The 17423-nt window shown below is 42.3% G+C and overlaps 1 protein-coding gene across 1 annotated transcript in view; it reads right to left on the minus strand.

The window, feature by feature from the left end:
* Positions 1–17423, minus strand: part of LOC130165210 (metalloreductase STEAP3-like) — a 134591-nt gene that overhangs the window by 91006 nt on the left and 26162 nt on the right. The window lies entirely within an intron of this gene.

Genomic DNA, 17423 nt, shown 5'->3' on the forward strand with positions numbered 1-17423 from the left:
AAAGTCGATGATGCATCTTTAAAGAGGTCTGGATGTCGTCAAAAGCAGACGGTATCCTGGAGAAACCCTGGTTGTTAGTTGCCATACCAAAAAGTATCATCAGCTTTAAAATGAACATCAGAAAATAAGTATAATTTACCGTATGTAAAGAGTTAGTGACAGGAGACCTAATATGGATTGTTGTGGGACACATTTATCAACTATATGGGTCTAACAGTCTGAACGCTTCAAAAATATTTAATTTGAACCATTCAAAATAATACAAGCAGCTTATTTTTGTTAAATTTTTTATTATCATTTATTAAATTATCATATTCAAGTTAACAACTATTATTTTATGTAGTGCGCTAGAGACGTATTTGATACCTGACTCTGATTCCCACTGGTTTAAAAGTCAACGAAGCCAGGAAAACCCAGGTTCAGGTCGTATGTTAAATCATGCATTTAAGTATGTTAATGACTTAGTGTGTTTGAGCAAGATACTAAATGGCTGCTGCTGTAGCCGACTCTGACCTCTGACCTTGCAGTTCAAGAGGAGCACGAGATAAGAGAATCTACCCGGGTCGGTTCATTAGTAAGATAACCTTTCCTCAGATGGGAGAAATTTGTATGCTCTTGTCTCAGAGTCTGCACACAGTTGAAGGCAGTATGAGCTAGGCGCTGAAGCTACATGTCATTCTGTTGACCTATTCCTGCTTCGGGCCACTTTCTACCCCATAATTAAGTGAATTATCTCACAGAGGACAGTGCCATACATTCCCGCTGTCGGACAGAAGGCTTCTGGCTGCTGACGAAGCTGCCCTGACAAAATGGCCTCTCTGTACATAGATAATGAGGCAGGGGCCTGACAGGTGGGCCCTGATTAGGAAGGAAGGTCCTGTGGTGGGCGGGGAGGTAGCACGCACACACACAGACTCACTCACACACACACACACACACACACATAGAGCTCACCCAGTCTGTCCCATTGCGGTAAACACACTCATCAGAGCGGAGGCTGTCCCCGGAGAGGGAGAGCATGTTTGACATCATTAATTGGCTTTTTCTGTGCAAGGAGTCAGGGAGATGAAAAGCTTTATCAAGCTGAAATAATTAATTTTGCCTTCACCACCCCAAATTTGCTGACACTTCACTTCTCTCAGAAAATGAAGAACGGGGAAAAATGACTACTTTTTTTTTTTTCCTTCTCCCCTTTTTCTTGATTCAATCCCTCTATTAGCTTTTTTTTCTTCTTTTTTTTTGCTCAGGCTTGAGGGGACATGTTAACGGAGGTAATATGCGCTTTGTATTATAATATAAAAGGGGATTTAATTAACTTGAACCTGTATGAAAGGGGAAAAGGTTAGCTTTATCTCAACCACTTACAAAGGCCATAGATTAGAGGACCACACTATGTGCCCAGTGCACCGTACATATTATTTCCAATTAATTCTAAATTACAGAGAAAATTATAAGGGTTTGATAATACACCATCAGAAGGACTGAAACTTTAATCACTTTGACTATTTAACATAACTCTGGTCGGATAATTGGTTTAATTAAGCTCTTTGAAAGGCACCCACATGCTGAGGCGCTAAAAGTTTCTGCTACACCTGAAGTTTGACAATGTGGCCGAGATGTAAGAGGAATTAGAGGAGAAGAGATGAACAGACGGGTCCCACCAAGTCCACTAAGAAACATAATGGGTTTGAAAACGACAGCTAAAACCTTTCTTGTTAAGATCATTTAACTCAAGTTAAATTCTTATACGCGCCACACTCCATATCAGTCGTACTGTCTGTCTTTGCTGCTTTAAGGTGCATTTTTCAATCCATGTGAAATTGATTTCCACATTGATTTAAGTGCCATACATTAAGTTACTCCCTCTTATCTCAGCATCTGACTGGATTTATATGATTCCCGGGTATGAATTATTTATTTCTGAGGCAAACAGTCCCACATAACCCATAGCAAATATGATAATGATGCACATTGAGAATATCTGCACTGCTCGTTACCATGGCACCAATTTCCTTGACACCAGAAATGATTAAGAAGAATATTGATGTATTCAAGAGACGACCTGTGAGTGAATCCCTCAGTAAAATACAGTAACAGTTTTTTAATTATTTTCCGTGTCGCTTCCACCTCCTCTTATGTTTAATAACAACAACAATAATAATAATAATAACAATCATAACACCAGCTCCCACAGTCCATAAGGGCTCTGTGCGCATTTTCCCTCCTGGAGCAATTTGAAGAATATGAAAAGACTAAATAATAGAGTCAACTCTAGGCACATGCACATGCACACACACACACACACACACACACACATGCACATACACACACACACAGAAATACACACAGTATTCTCCTAGCCTTCTGGTGGGAGGGTTCTGCTTCACTTCCCAAGTGGAGAAGCTACATATTAAACCAAATTCATGTGTGTTTCATATATGTGTGTGTGTGTGTGTGTGTGTGTGTGTGTGTGTGTGTGTGTGTGTCTCTCTCCTCTTCAGTACATTAGGCTGCTGCGTTGCCTCAGTGGCTCTCAGACATACACAATATTTACCCTTCTCATTGGTCACAGGCCTGTGCTGTTGTTCTGTTATTGTGCTCTGCGCCCTGAGTCTCCCACACTGTTAAAAAATAAATACGCTCTGCTATTGAAAATAAATTATTGACACAGCCTCCTGCCTCAGCTCCTGTACTGCAGGCAAAAAGTCACACGTTAATTACAGTAACTACGTTAATTAATTTACATTATTGCGTGTCTTTAAAGAAAGTTATAGACAGTATTTCTCTTTTAATCTTGCAGTGGAACTGATGACAACAATTAATTCTATATACATTAAGCTCTACAGCTATCTTCTATTTAGCTCAATGCTATTTGATTAAAGTTTATCAATTATTCATACCAAGATAAGGCCAATTAGGATAAATATGAGGCGCTTGTATAAAGTTTTCCCTGTGGTAAATGTAAAGTGACTACTCAGTGAAATTATTTATTCATGCTCAGTATGTGTTCACCAGCACTGGTGGTTTATTACTTTGAGAACTACACAACGGCATGCAACAATTTTAATTAAGACTAATTGTTTTCTTCATAGACACGCTAAGGAAAGCTAATTAAATATAATGCCGGCAACATTTCCCGTAAGAGTGCAGACACCGGTTTATTCACAGTGGGATAGTATCTCCGAGTTATGCTTCATCATGCATTAAAGTTTCATAATACTTAGACTTTAAACACCTGAACGAATTCAACTTATATCTGGGACGGAGAAAGTTATTTATAATGTGCTTTTTGAACATTATCCCTGCAAAATCTGCGTAAAATGGTTTAAAATTGTTCGGTTACAGTCGCTTTTCACTTCAATCCCCAGATATTCTATCCTCAGTTTAAGCTCGGTACCTCATTAGAAACATTGCTTTTTTTTTTCTTTTCTCTTTTTCACTTTCATAACCCAGGAAAAGCTGACTCATGCTGCTTTGCGCACAACATCCTTCTTCGCATCCACAGTTACACACATTAAAAGCCTAAAGTGTAACCACAGTATTCTACTGTTGCAGCTCTACCAGAGCCACTGGAGGTTAAGTGCATGTTAACAAAGGAAAAAAAAGAGTTTCCAATGTCTATGCCCTTCTTCCTGTGATGCACATAAGGTTGCACTGATTCAGTTTTCTGTCTGACTGTAGTATTTGAATGTGTTTATAAACTGCTTCTTACATGTGCTCAACATCTGCTTGGAAATTAATGTGCAAATGTGTTGAAAATAGTTTGTGGGGTTCCAAAATGCTCAAAAAGGATTTCAGTCACAACCCCGTCAAACATAAAGTTGATCCATCCCGGAAATGGCTCGTGTAAAAATTAAAAAAAGTTAAAGCCCCGATCTGCAGTGTTACACAAGTCCACATGGTCCACATTCCCATCATGGTCTATGTAGTAGAGTGTTTAGAGTCTGTATTCAAACGCGAACCATGTGGTTTCTACTGAATGGACTGCAGCTGCAGTGTGAACCATGTGGGCATCACCAGAACAGATGCTGTGCACCAATTGTGGACTGGAGCTTTAAAACCTCATCCTGAACTCATAACTGGATGTGAAGGGAATGACCGAGACGCAGAACTACGGAACTACAGGAATAAATGTTCTTAGTAGAATTTAGATTTGGTGCGTTCGTTATTATTATGCTTAATTTTAGCTGTGACAGGGGGAAGTCAGGACAGAGAAAATTGATACCACTCTCACATATGTATTAACTATGGAGCTTGAGCTGGGAATTGATTAGGTTACACTTTATTTGATTTTATTTTTTTGTGTGGCACTTATGAAGGAAAGTGGAGACAGAGACAAAGTTATTTTTTCCTCTGAATTAAAGTCTCATGGCTGTGCTAGCTTAGCATTTAGAAATAACTAAGTGTACCAACTGACTAATCAGTTATGTTGCAATAAATTGGAATTTATAAACCCACTAAAAACAAAAAGCATTACCATTGATTACTGTAGCTTAGCATAAAGACTGGAAGCAAGAAATCACTCTCATGTCTTTCCATTAAACATGAAGCTACAGCCGGTAACCAGTTAGCTTAGCTTAGCATAAAGACTGACCAGGGGAAACTGAAGCTTAAGTTATGTCTTGTGTGTTTATTCTGTACAAAAAACTAAAATAAAAAATGATCATTTGTGGAAGAAACAGTTGGTTTGTTTTGTTTCTGTATCATCAACCTTTTAAAGTAAAGATTTAAATGAATTTAGGGCTCAGCAGCTTGCAAGAAATAGCCATATCCTCTGTGGACTCAGTGTCCACACTGGGTGACGGCTGCTAATTGAAAACGAAAAAATAATTACTGTCTTAAGAGTAATGGACGAGACTCTGGGGACTCTGGGAAATATGGGACTCCACTGGGAAAGGAAAGTCCCTGTGGGGGTCAGCGGCTCCACCGGGAATTTGTCCATTGTCATTCAGTCAGCACCCAATGGGATCGACACACATTCACACCGGCGCTCGTACACATATTAGTGTAGCAAACACACACACACACACACACACCTGCACTTACATGTACTGTCCATATCCAAACTTTAACTTCCTGTTCATTCTCATAAACAGACAAAGCACATTCTCTAGGACCATAAGAAACAGACCACCACCTCAGGAGGCTGGGTTGTCTGTGTGTGAGTGTGTGTGTGTGCTGGTAACAAACAACGATGGATTGGTGGCTCTGTTTGAGGAACAGTGAAGAGACCCTAATCCTAATCTCTCTGCAGACTGTTACTTACATTTATTACCCTGCTGAAGAGCCAGAGCACACGAAACATACACAAGTGTACAGTTGTGCAACCGAGGTCCAGAACATGTGAATGCATTGGAGAGAGAATACCAGGAACACCACGAGGCAGATAGGATGGACCGGTAAGAGATTCACACTGGTTCTTTTCTGATCCTTTGTCAGGTTAGTGGTGGACTGTGAACAAAACACGGAGATAGATTTTATGTGAATGGAGTTGATAAAAGCCTTCTCTCCATCCATCTTGTTCTGCAGACACTCGACTCGCCCCCTTTTGCCTTTTAGTTGCACAGTTTAGCCCCACCTCTCATCTCCTGTGTCAAACTAATCTGTCCGACACCGACAGATGAAATCAATGCACTAAATGACAGATCCCGCACTGATGATTTGCTTTCAGTGTAACCACATTATTTGGTACGTTTTAAAACTGTTTTTACTTCCAGTGAAATGGCAGTAATTCACATTTATTCATGATTTTTTATTTTATTTTGTGTATTTCCTGTGCTGCGGTTTGCACACCTCTGTAAAGCAATGCATCACTACTCTGACAAAAATAACAAAGCCTGCAGTTGGAAGTTGTGAAATTCAATTCACAAGTTGGAGGCAGATCCTGAAGCTAAATGCTCAGAGGAAAGAGGAAGAGAAGACTGTGCATAGGCTGTAAGAGGCATGGGAATGTGTGTGTGTGTGTGTGTGTGTGTGTGTGTGTGTAACAGAAGTAGTGACTATGAGTGAATGAGTAATGTATAATCTGCAGAAGAGCACGTTCTAGTGATGTGTTCAGAGCACAGCAGTGCAGGCTCAGCGGGAGCAGACTGCCTCTCAGTCTGTTGTCTGTCGCTGCTTCACCCTAGCAGCCAGCCTTTTCTCACACACACACACACACACAAATATGTCTCTGAGAGCAGGCTGTCTTTTCACAGCAACAACAAACACTCTCCTTGCGACATGCCGCTACATGGGAGACGCCACAAATAGCCGCCTGGTTTTGAAGAAAACATGTTTTGATGTGAAGAAGTTGTCACGGCAGAGTGTGTGTGTGTGTGCGTGTGCGTGTGCGTGTGCGTGTGTGTGTGTGTGTGGATTCTGTGAGCGTCTGCTATAAGAATACAACCAGAAACGACGTGGGCTTTAAACTGACTTCTTTTGTTTAGATTCAAGTGTGACAAAACGATCCATTTTCTCATTATGTTTCTATTACTTTAATTTGTAAGAGACGCTCTCCATAAAAATGGAGTTTATTAGATGTGAAAACATCGCAGGATGCTCTCATTTCACTTCTTTAAAGAGTCGTTTAGTATCCATTACAACGTCATCAAACCTCATTGACCTGAGGCACAGAGGCAGGGTTAGGCTTCAATACCCCCCCGCTTAACAATGGCTAACAATAGGACCAAATGGCCTGGCTGTTTCCACAACCACAGACCACCAGCATCCACCATCCATCACGGTCAGGACGCCCCTGCTGTCCCGGACGATTTGGACGACATGACTCACTATTTTGAGCTCCACATTGAGCCACTGTACGTTTTGTAGTCAGTCACGGTGTAAGGCAGAGCAGCTACTGCTGTCACTGCGCTGCTTTAATTTGATGTGTACTGTCTGTTTTTTATGAGAGAATATTGTTATTTTAGTCCGTTTTGTCATTCTTTACACATTAATATCCACTTTTAAATCATTTTTACTGCTACTTTTCATAAAATGATAATTTTATGATGATCTTTGTGCTGTTGAAATATACAATCTGTTGAATTAAAAACATGGATTTTCGGAAGAGAATCCATCATAATATTCGCTGAACATTTGAAACCGGAGACACAAAGCCTCTTCGTTCCCAATTTCCTCCCAGTGCACCGGCCCAGGCCTCAGCCAATCTGTAGGACAGCTGGACCCGAGGGACCCGGCAGCCACCAGCTGACTGACCAAGCGGCTTGCTCAAAGGCACAATTAGAGGGTCTTTGTTTCACCCGGAGTGGCCCTTTGTGCCGTGATGTCGCCTGGCGCTGGAGGGGAACGTCATCAGTCACTGGCTGAATGGTCCGAGTCAGAGAGGAGAGATCACACACGCACACACACACACACACACACACACAGGTTGGAGGTTTACGGCCCTATCAGAGCGAGGGATCTGACGGCACCCTGTGGCGCTTCAATAGGCAGCTCTCCCTGCTCCTCTTCAGTATGAGAGGGTGCTAATATCACGATGGTTCATCAATCGATTCTTAGCTGTCACTTTTCCAGCCGAGCATGACCAGAATTTTTTCCGATTTTATACTCAAACCTGAACATGTAGAAGATAATTTACGCACCTAACACAACTTTAATCTTTCTCTTTATCTCACAGGGGACTTCACATAAATTACTTGTGGTTTTCATTGTGGTTTTCATTGTGGTATCAGACACACTGAGCCACTTAAAAAGGAACCATGTGCCGCTTTTTCTCCTCAAAACTGCAAGTGCTGGGTCCTGTTGTAGTCCTGGATGAGGACATCAAGTCGCACTGTCTCTTTAAAATGCCGCCACAACCAACGCTCATCTTCAAATTGTTAGATAAAATAAGACGTGACCTGAGCCGACGCTGTTAACAAGCCAGACCTCATAATGACAAAGCGATTGATCCCCCATTTAGCGTCGCAGCCGAGCGCGGTGTTGTGGTTACAGCGTACCGACTTCAAGAATACAAGACTGCGGCTTCACAATCCGTCAGAGGGAAAACCTGAGGGAGCTTCCTGTGAGAGCAAGACATCAGACATGGATCGTAACGGGGAGACAGTGATAACAATATCTTTGTTTTAAAAAGGCCCGAGGTCCGTAATTGAAGAACGAAGCCTCTTGTTGAAACACTGTCACCCGCTGCTGGTTTTGTTTACACAGTGTTTCATTTGACTGAAGATAATCTTTTCACTGTGAAATTTATTTGTGAAGCTTTTGCAACAGGGACTAGAGAGTATGTTGAAGCTGTGTTTCCTATATTTTATACACTAGAAATGTGTTTTCATTAGTAAATCAGTGTAAAGTTCTTTTTTTAATTGTCAAATATATTCCCAGCTGGTTGCTCCAGTTGGTTTCTCTTCGTCAGAAACGTCAGATCATAGAGACCATGATAAGTGCTCTACACCCGCTCTACCTCCTTCTCTCTTCTTAAACTTGTAGTTTCTTACACGGAGCCAGTCCTGGATTATGACATGGTTGACATCATTTGATTTCCCCTCCCAGGAGCTCTGAAAGTGCTCCATTAGAGTTATTGCTGGTGGGGCGGCGTGCCAGCGCTAGCAGCCTGTCCCTGTTACCCACAGACTCACCTGCTGGGTGTAATCTGTCCCGTTAAGATTAAGCCAAGTTTAAATTTACACATACTTTGAGGTCTTTGCGCCTCCTCAAACAGCACACTCTACCGAAAGTTGTTTGGAGCGACGACTTCACACCCCGAGTATCCACATGTACACTCCTGTTGTGCAACTTTCTAACATGAAATCCCTGCTTGGATGAATTATATCCCGTTCTCCGAAATGTATCTCTATTCGCTCATCATATCATCAGCTTGTTAGACAGTGATGATTTTCTTGTATCGTAAATGTTGGTGTTCAGAATCAGTTCAGAGATGGGAGAGACCACAGTCCCCTAAACACAGGTCTCTAATCTTATAATTCGCTGGTTTCTGTATTATGGCTGCACACAAGACCGACCGTTCTCGATGAAGACACACGAACCTGACAACGTGCCATAAACCAAAAGACAAGGATTACAGTCTCCGGATAGGGTCATCAAAGCAAATTGAGCCCTTTGCCATGGTGTGGATTCAAAACCCGAGCCGAGAATAGAACGGCACAGTAAATCAACGGGAATCCTTTTATTTTCCCCCTGGTTCTGGTCTTTGTATCTTACTGGGGTATGTTGTTTTTCTCAAGATGGAGGCGCACACTTGTGAGGAAGAAAAGAGGGAGTAGTGTGCGGAGGGTTTGGAAGGAGGTGGAGGGGGTTGATTAGAGGAAGAAAAAAAAAAGAAAAAGAGAGGCGGAGGGCAGGCGGGCGAGCAGGACAGTGACATTCACGCGTTACGACATGGCGACACTGACAAGGTGTCTTCCCCGCCGCTCGGCCAAGCTGTTATCGCAGTCGGCCCCCGTTTCCAGGTCGCAACCCTCAGCGGCACCGGCATTATTGGGTCGCGGCTTGGTGCCACAACCCAACCCTGGTGTGGGCCGGCGATGCCATTGTCCGACAGTGAAGCGTGGCTTTGAGATACTGAACACACACACACACACACACACACACACACACACACACACAGACACACACAGACACGCAGGCGCACACACTGGCCCACTGATCCGCCCTGGCAACCTCCCTAGCAACCATCTGTCCTGCTTTGCCATGCTCGGGCTTGGGCACAGCTAGCAATGGGCATGCCTTGACACGTCTGAGTTAATGGGACAAAACGGAGGCGCGCAAGAGGACAAAGGAGTCACAAATGAAAGAGTGTAGCCAACAGAGAGATGCAGCGGAGGAGGAAAGAAAGAAAGAAGTGATTTTGGCTCTAAAGTCCAACAAGCTAGAGAGAGAGAGAGAGAGAGAGAGAGAAAGGATATTTCAGCTTTTGTTCTTTTAAAAACAGAAAGTCTAAATCTAATCCGGGAAGATAGTTAGTTTGTGCAGAAAACATCAGCTGATTTATACGCGTCTATTAGTCTCGAGATGCACGGTCGACCTGAAAGAAAAGATTTGCACATGCACTCCATCAACATAAAATGGCGTGATACCAAATACCGAAGCATTGCAACGTACATTAATCATACAGATACATGAAATGACACGTATTCTGACCTTTACTGCTGACAAACTGCACATTTATGCCGAATAAACTGCGGAGTAGACGTGCTAAAAGTGGTATGAAGTGCAAGAATTGTTATTTACTTCAAGCTGTTACCATTAGAAGCGACAACAAACCGGTGACTGAGAACACGACGAATTGTTGACAAAGACCTCACGTTCAATTGTGCGAAGCTTTTCTGAAGAAGTATAAAAGGATTACGTGTTGAATGTGCATTGTATGAGCTGAACATTGACAAGAGTGCCGACTTAAAGGAAATCGGCAGTTTGAAAAATAGAAACCGAGCGTACTTTTGTCGGCCTTGTGTTGTCAAACACGTCGCCCGCATTGTGATTTCTGCTCGGGGCGGTTACAAACGTTGACGCCCCAGAGGTCAACGTGTGATCGGTGAGGAGTCGGACGAGTGACGGTTTGTTTTCTTGACGCTATAGATTTGAGGGTGGCGTGGGGGCGGGCGAGAGCGGGTAAGGGCGGGGCAGGGGCGGGGGCGGACCTGGGTGTGACGCGATATCACAAGCAGATACATCTTCCCCTGTCGAAACGTCCTGACTTCTGCTGCCTTATCAGCGCCGCGCCAAAGGCCTCAGACACAGTGAGACAGTGACCTCACATCTTTCTCTTGCCCCGAAAAAAGTCTTTAAAATGCAAACACGCCGCCTTTGTCAGCCCCATACACACAAATCAATTCACCGCCCCCTTGAGCGCCCAAAACCCCGGGCCTATCCAAGGAGCAGAGGGGAGCCTCAGACAAGTCATGATGGAGCCTCTTTTGATTGCAACTGAATCTTGTACCACTGGTGCCCAAGTTTCTCTCTCTGAATAAACAGGAAGGAGAAAAAAAAAGCATTATTTTGAAGAACAACTATAAAGGAGTTCGGGAGTTTTGCAGATGAAACATAAAAGATGTCGTGTGCTTGTGAATTTACTTTTTTTTTTTTACACCGTATGAACTGAGAGCAGAGAGAGCACCGCTCCCCTGGGCTGTACAGGCTGCGAGATCAAGCGCTCGTCATTCCTGAGTTTGGTGTAGCGCTCGTCTTTTATTTACTTCCTCTGAGACCTTAGGCTCTGGCGATGAGGTCGGCTAAAGAGGGGAAGGAGCCATCGACTTGAGGATATGATGAATGTAGCAGATGAAAATTGGGGAGGGGGGGGGGATTTTCGAGCCGTTCCTACCCTCTACAAACCCCCCCCTCCTCCTTTTTTCCTTCTCTCTTTCTTTCACCATCTTGCATTTTCAAAGAGCTGAGAGGCCATAGCAAAAGTGAATGAACCATGACCACAGGCAGATGCTCCCCACATCTCTCTCTCTCTCTCTCATCGTGCCCTTCCCACTTTACACCCTCCATTTCCCACAGCTAACGTAACACTGGTGATCCATCGAGGCACACGGTACATTACAATGTTATGAGTGTTTTTTTTTTTGTTTTTTTTAGGTTTTTGTAGCTGATAACAATTTGAAGTGGACTTAAATTCAAGACCTATGAGGTAAAGGTTCCTATGTTTTCAGTATTGAATTGACGATGTATACATACAGAAGAGAAAGAAAATACTTCATATTTCAACCCTTTAAAAAGTTTTATTGTGTTTCTAAACTGCCGTTTGTGTCAAAGAGTTTAAGTTTTTGTTACAGAGCCATTTTGAGAAAATGCCATTTGTTAATTTCTCCTAATTCCCTCTGGGCACTTGAAGGCCAAATGAGCACAGATGGGACATTTTCAGCCCTTTGGAACAGTTCATTTGACTGGTTTGGATTCAAAATTATTGTTTCACACTCTACATACCGCACTTTGTCTCGTCTCACAACGTCAGGTACAAAAAGTCACACACTTTGTGAAACCACACCTGCGACTTTTCAACACGTCACTATTACTATAGAAAATTTTGTCGACGCCGTCGGGAAAAAAAAGTAGAATCATTGCAACAGCTTGTTTCTGTTGAACAGCACTTTAGACACCAGCTAGATCCAACGCTATTTGGAGCTGTTGACCAACCTTACCTTATTTATTATTCATATAATGTAACTAATAACTTATTTTGAAAATCTCTGAGTTTAATATCAAATCAGTCTATGTGAAAAACCCATAAAAAAATAAGTTACGTTTGCCTAAGAGTTAAACTTAAGTCTCGTTGGTCGTTATTCGACAAGATTTGAAAATATTAATGCTATAACGCAGAATAAATATTTACATTTCATTTAACTTAGCTAAAATGTATAGTTATGTCAGCTTTAACGGTATTTACACATTTACATTTACTGCACCGTCAGTCTGCAGCACAGGAGGTAACACTGTACAAGAAATATCTGAGCTTTTGTTCTGTGAATTTAAACTTTATTTAGTGGAAATATTGTCCAACTTTTTCACTCTGCTGAGGAAAGTTTCTGATTTTGTCTGATCTGCCTTTTAAAGAAAATACAAAAACAGCTGCTTCATGTAACATGCGATTCATTAGCACTGAGCCTATCACATATTCTGCAAGTATTATGTCAACAGTATGAGACTCTTCGACAAGAAGTCCTGTTCAGTGTGTTTGTGTGTGTTGACCATGACCGCATTCCTGAAAGCAGGAATCAGGCCAATCTGTGGCGAGCGATGGGGCAGTGGAGCGACCCAAAATTCACTCTGCTCGCTCTCAATAGGCTTGTTTTCAGTGCAGAGCCAACGGCGCTGCCTCAACAGCCTGCTCTGCCAAAAACAATGTTTGCGTGTTGTCTCAAGATTTTCATTCCAAGACGCTCTATCTGAGCTGATAAAAATGTTCACTTTTTTGGCAACACAGGACTCAAACGGCTCATTATTAGCGAACCAGAGACGCTAAATGTACGCTGAACACTGCAGTCTGCATTTCCCCTGGATTTTTCTCTCAATACTGTGATGTAAAATAAAATAAAAAACTAGAGAGTTGCATTGGATTTCCTCCACATTCCCACTTTCCAAAACAGTTTGAAACAATGAATTAATCTACTCGTCAATCAACAGACTAATCAAGATCGTTACTACTGTTGTATGTGGACATGGATATCAAGTCCTATTAATTTGTTGCATGTTGTATTGTCAGTCCTTATGTAACTGATTTGTGTGAAAGCAGCCACATTTTTATCGTCTCCACGGCAACAGGTAACACGTATTTCCACTGTCGCTTAATCTGTTAATTATTTTCTTGATTAATCCATAAAATTTAAGAAAACTGTCCATCCCACCGACTTTTTTTAACCTGAAGATTTTCGCCATTTTTCTCTTTAAAAAATGTCGATCATCAGAATACAATAATACAATTAATTTTCAGTAAATCGACTAATCATTATTGACTAATCGCTGCATCTCTAACTGTCACTGTATTTGTTTTGGAACAGAAAGAAGAGCTTCTGTGTTGCAGCAGCTAATGGCAAGTAAATTGAATATATTTGGGTTCTGGACAAAACAAGCATTGTGAATGATGATTTCATGAAACACTGAGAAAAGCCACTTGGACTGAAACTGAACTACGTTACATTTTTCTTTGCACTTCAGTTTGAAATGGAGTAAAAAAAATGTCGCTATGCAATCCACTTTTTTATTTAAATCTAGCACACTAATAATAGATACTATACTTAATAGACAGCAGTCTGAAAGCACAATAATATGGTTTTAATAATTCACTATAACACACACACACACACACTGTAGTGTGAAGGACATGATATGGTATAATCCCTTCTTAGAAAAAAAATGGTCAGAAATCCGTCCCCCACCAAATAATTCTGTAAATTGAAACTACTCTATTGCGGTGTGTATCAGCCTTGATGTGTATGGCATGTTATTGCTCGAGACAACTTCTCTGTTTGGAGATGGAGAGCAGGCTCCCTCCTCGCTCTCTCTCTCTCTCTCTCTCTCTCACTCTCTCTCTCTCTCTCTCAGGGTAAAGGATACCCTGATATAAAAAAATAAAAAAAAGGTAGAGCAGATGAGGGGGGGCGGCAGACGAGAGGTGATACGGCGCACAGAGAAATTTCATTTCCTGCCTTGTACGGAGAAAATAGTATCAGCTGGGAAAACCTGGCCGAGAGATGGCAGATTTCCCCTCCGAACATTGATAACCATTTGTTCATTTCCTGACAACAACAGGGGAAAAAAAAAAAAAATGCATGAGCCTCCTCTGAAATGGAATACTTTGAGTTTTCCCTCTCTTCCTCGTTTTGTTCTGCAGACGACGGGAGTCTATTTCATCGGCAACATGCAGCAACGGTCCTAATCACAGAATCAGTTATTATTGGAGGGGAGCGTTTGCTGCATGGGCTGCATCGCCGAGAGACGAGAAAGAAGTGGTCTGCGGTCAAATTCTCCCACTTTTGTGTCGCTTAGCTTCTCTCCGCCAGGTCGGATTTGCATTTTAATGGAAGGCTTTTATAGACTTCTCTGTGGCGTTCGTGGCACCACAAGTGGAATCATTAAGTGAACTAAGCCGGATTAGAGACGATGCTGAGGTCAGATACCCATACACCATAACACAACCGAAGCTTTCTCCTCCAGGATTAGACAGAGAGCGAGAGATGACGGCGGAGGGGGGAGAGAGAGCGGAGAGGCTTGGAGGGATGGGAGGAGGTTTTTGCAGGGAGAGAAAGGAAGGGAGAACAAGTAGAGGGTGAGGAAGATAAAAAAATAAAGAAAAAAGCGAGAGTGAAAAGAGAGGGAGAGGGAGAGAGACATAAGGGGAAAGAGGAGAGACAGGCCGCAGCAAGGTGATGAATTGCTTGTAAAGTGGCTCCTCTTCAGCTCGAGGGCCTCTCAGCTCCCTGTTCCAGTTTTCCCACAAAGTGATATAAAGCACAAACCTGGAAATCACAGTGTTCGCAAACAATTCTGGAGCCACAGACGGGTGATAGCACCATTCACAAAGCTTCACTACCCCTTCACACGTTTGGACATAAACATGGATGCTTCCTGTTCACTGTACGCGTTTGACAAAAGTTGACAATTGTGAAAAACTAAGTGAAATCCACCAAAATCCACCAAAGGCTGTCAATAGTTGTACGTGTGGGAGATGCACTAAAATGTCTGAAAATACCAAAGCTAACGTTGCTAGTTGCTACTACCTATAATAATTCTCAAATGAACTGTTTTGGGAGAACAAACGAGTGACCGGGATTTCATTGTGTGACCTGCAAGAGGGTTGTTGTGAAATCTCCAGACACACACATGATTTGTTTTCTAGAGACGACGTCAACTCATTCACTTTCACTGTCCATTAGAGCGTCCACAGAAATCCCACTAAAACTACAAACTTTTAGTTTAGCATGACCGAAAGTCTCTCAGCTGTTCTGCTGTCTTATTTTCCAATTAACCTTTCCCAGGGTTCAACCTTTGCATGGAAAGACACGGATCAATGCCCACAATGATAAACATCTGCAGGGCACCTATAACTGACTGGAAAAGTGGCTTTGTAAATGCTGTGTAAATATTAACTAATGGGTATTTGCCGTCAGTCCACATGTTTGATATGTGCCAGGTGCAGATACGGAGCGGAAGCTGGTGAACCGTTTGAAAAGTCCTGAGAGCGTCAAGGTGGCGGGTCAGACTGACGGCGAACTGCTGGGAATAGGATCCAAGTTCACGCCGACTCCGTGTCACCTCGTACTGTTATTTAAACATTTAGACTGACGAGGAAGCCATGATCTAAGAAACCACACACAGCGGGGACGAGGTCAGAACAACAGCTGTAATGGCAGAGTGGGAAATTAAGCCAATGGAATAAGAGGATTTGTTTAATTAGACGCTGAAGATGTTTCCCCTGAATGATGAGAGTTGAGATGTACATAATAAAACAATATAAACTCTAACTGCCGTAGTGATGTACAGTTGATAAATTACATGACAACATAATAACCAACTGCATCACGGATATGAAGTTTCAGCGGGTGGTTAAGTTCAGCTGAACACACCACATGACATCGGTTTGGTGTCATAAGTCGCACAGATAGACGGAAGCGACGAGCGCTGCCTCTAAGAAAACTTTTCTTTTCTTTTTTTTTTTTGCGGCAAAGAAAGCAGCAGCCACGAAAAATACACAAATGTAAAGATGGTGAGAATAAACATCCAGACACAGAGACGCTTGGCTGCTTAAAAGATGTGTATTATGGGACGGGAAACAACACCTGAGTTTATCACCTGACGCATCATTAGAATATAATGTACATAGTAATAATATATATATATAGCACACTGCTATATATCTTCACCCCTCCTCCACATTGGGAATTTCGGCTGCATTAAAACACTGTGTATGTGAACACAGGGAGCAGGAGACAGATAAAGGACTGAAACTGGCTGACACCAGGCAGGGTGCAAATAGGACGCGATGACGTCATGAATATGCTAATTGGAGTATTACATCATCTAGCGACATGCAGCGACTTTTACAAAAGCTGTTGTTTCCAAAAATGTTCTCAACTACGTCCCTCAATTTTGCCCATTGACCACACACAGTCCGGCCACACACTCGGTTTTTTCTTGCAACAAAGAAAATAAATCATCAGTCATCAAGTATCAAAACTAAATGAAATGATTCTAGACTTTCGCGACTTTCTAGGATTTCAAGAGATTAGAGCCCTGATAAAAATGGCTGCCAGAGTGTGCAGCAAACACACACTGGACAGAAAACCTCTGTATCATATTTCAAGTTTTCAGAAAGACGGAGAGAGGTCATTTTAGGTCAATACTGGTAAAACACGTGACGTCAAGCAAGACTGTTCCACCACTGAAAATAAAATGTTACGTGCTTTTGTTATAGATTGAAGAAAAAAAAAAAAACAGCAGTACACAAAATAACAAGATGTCAGTTATGAATTTACAAGAGTGTGTGTGTGTGTGTGTATTGTTCATGAGCCTAACACAGCGTGCTGTGCAGAGATGAACGGCCCGTCACTCAGCAGGCATCAGGCCGTGGACGTCACAACCCAACGGCTGCGAGAAGAAGAGATTATTCCTGTGTGTGTGTGTGTGTGTGTTTTTTTAAAAAAGCAGAGATTATGCATTGTGATATCAAACTGGGTTAACATAGCGGACTGTGTTTGCATACAGGGGTGCCACGGCCTCGCAGGTTTTAGCTTTAATCCCCCCCCCCCTCCAACACACTGAATCCTCACCGGCTGATTTGGCACTTTTTCAGAGTATTAGGCCACCAGGCGAGGAAGCTTTGTTTACCCGACAGACAAGTCATCATGTTTAATAAAATCCCTACTAGCCTCCATTTTCCTCTTCCCTTTTTCCCTACACCACTCGGCTGGGATTTAGTCTTTTACTTTGGTTTTCTTCAGTGACATTCGTTCATCCGTGTTTCT

This window comes from Seriola aureovittata, chromosome 24 (genome assembly GCF_021018895.1).
Source record: "Seriola aureovittata isolate HTS-2021-v1 ecotype China chromosome 24, ASM2101889v1, whole genome shotgun sequence".
Lineage (NCBI taxonomy): Eukaryota > Metazoa > Chordata > Actinopteri > Carangiformes > Carangidae > Seriola > Seriola aureovittata.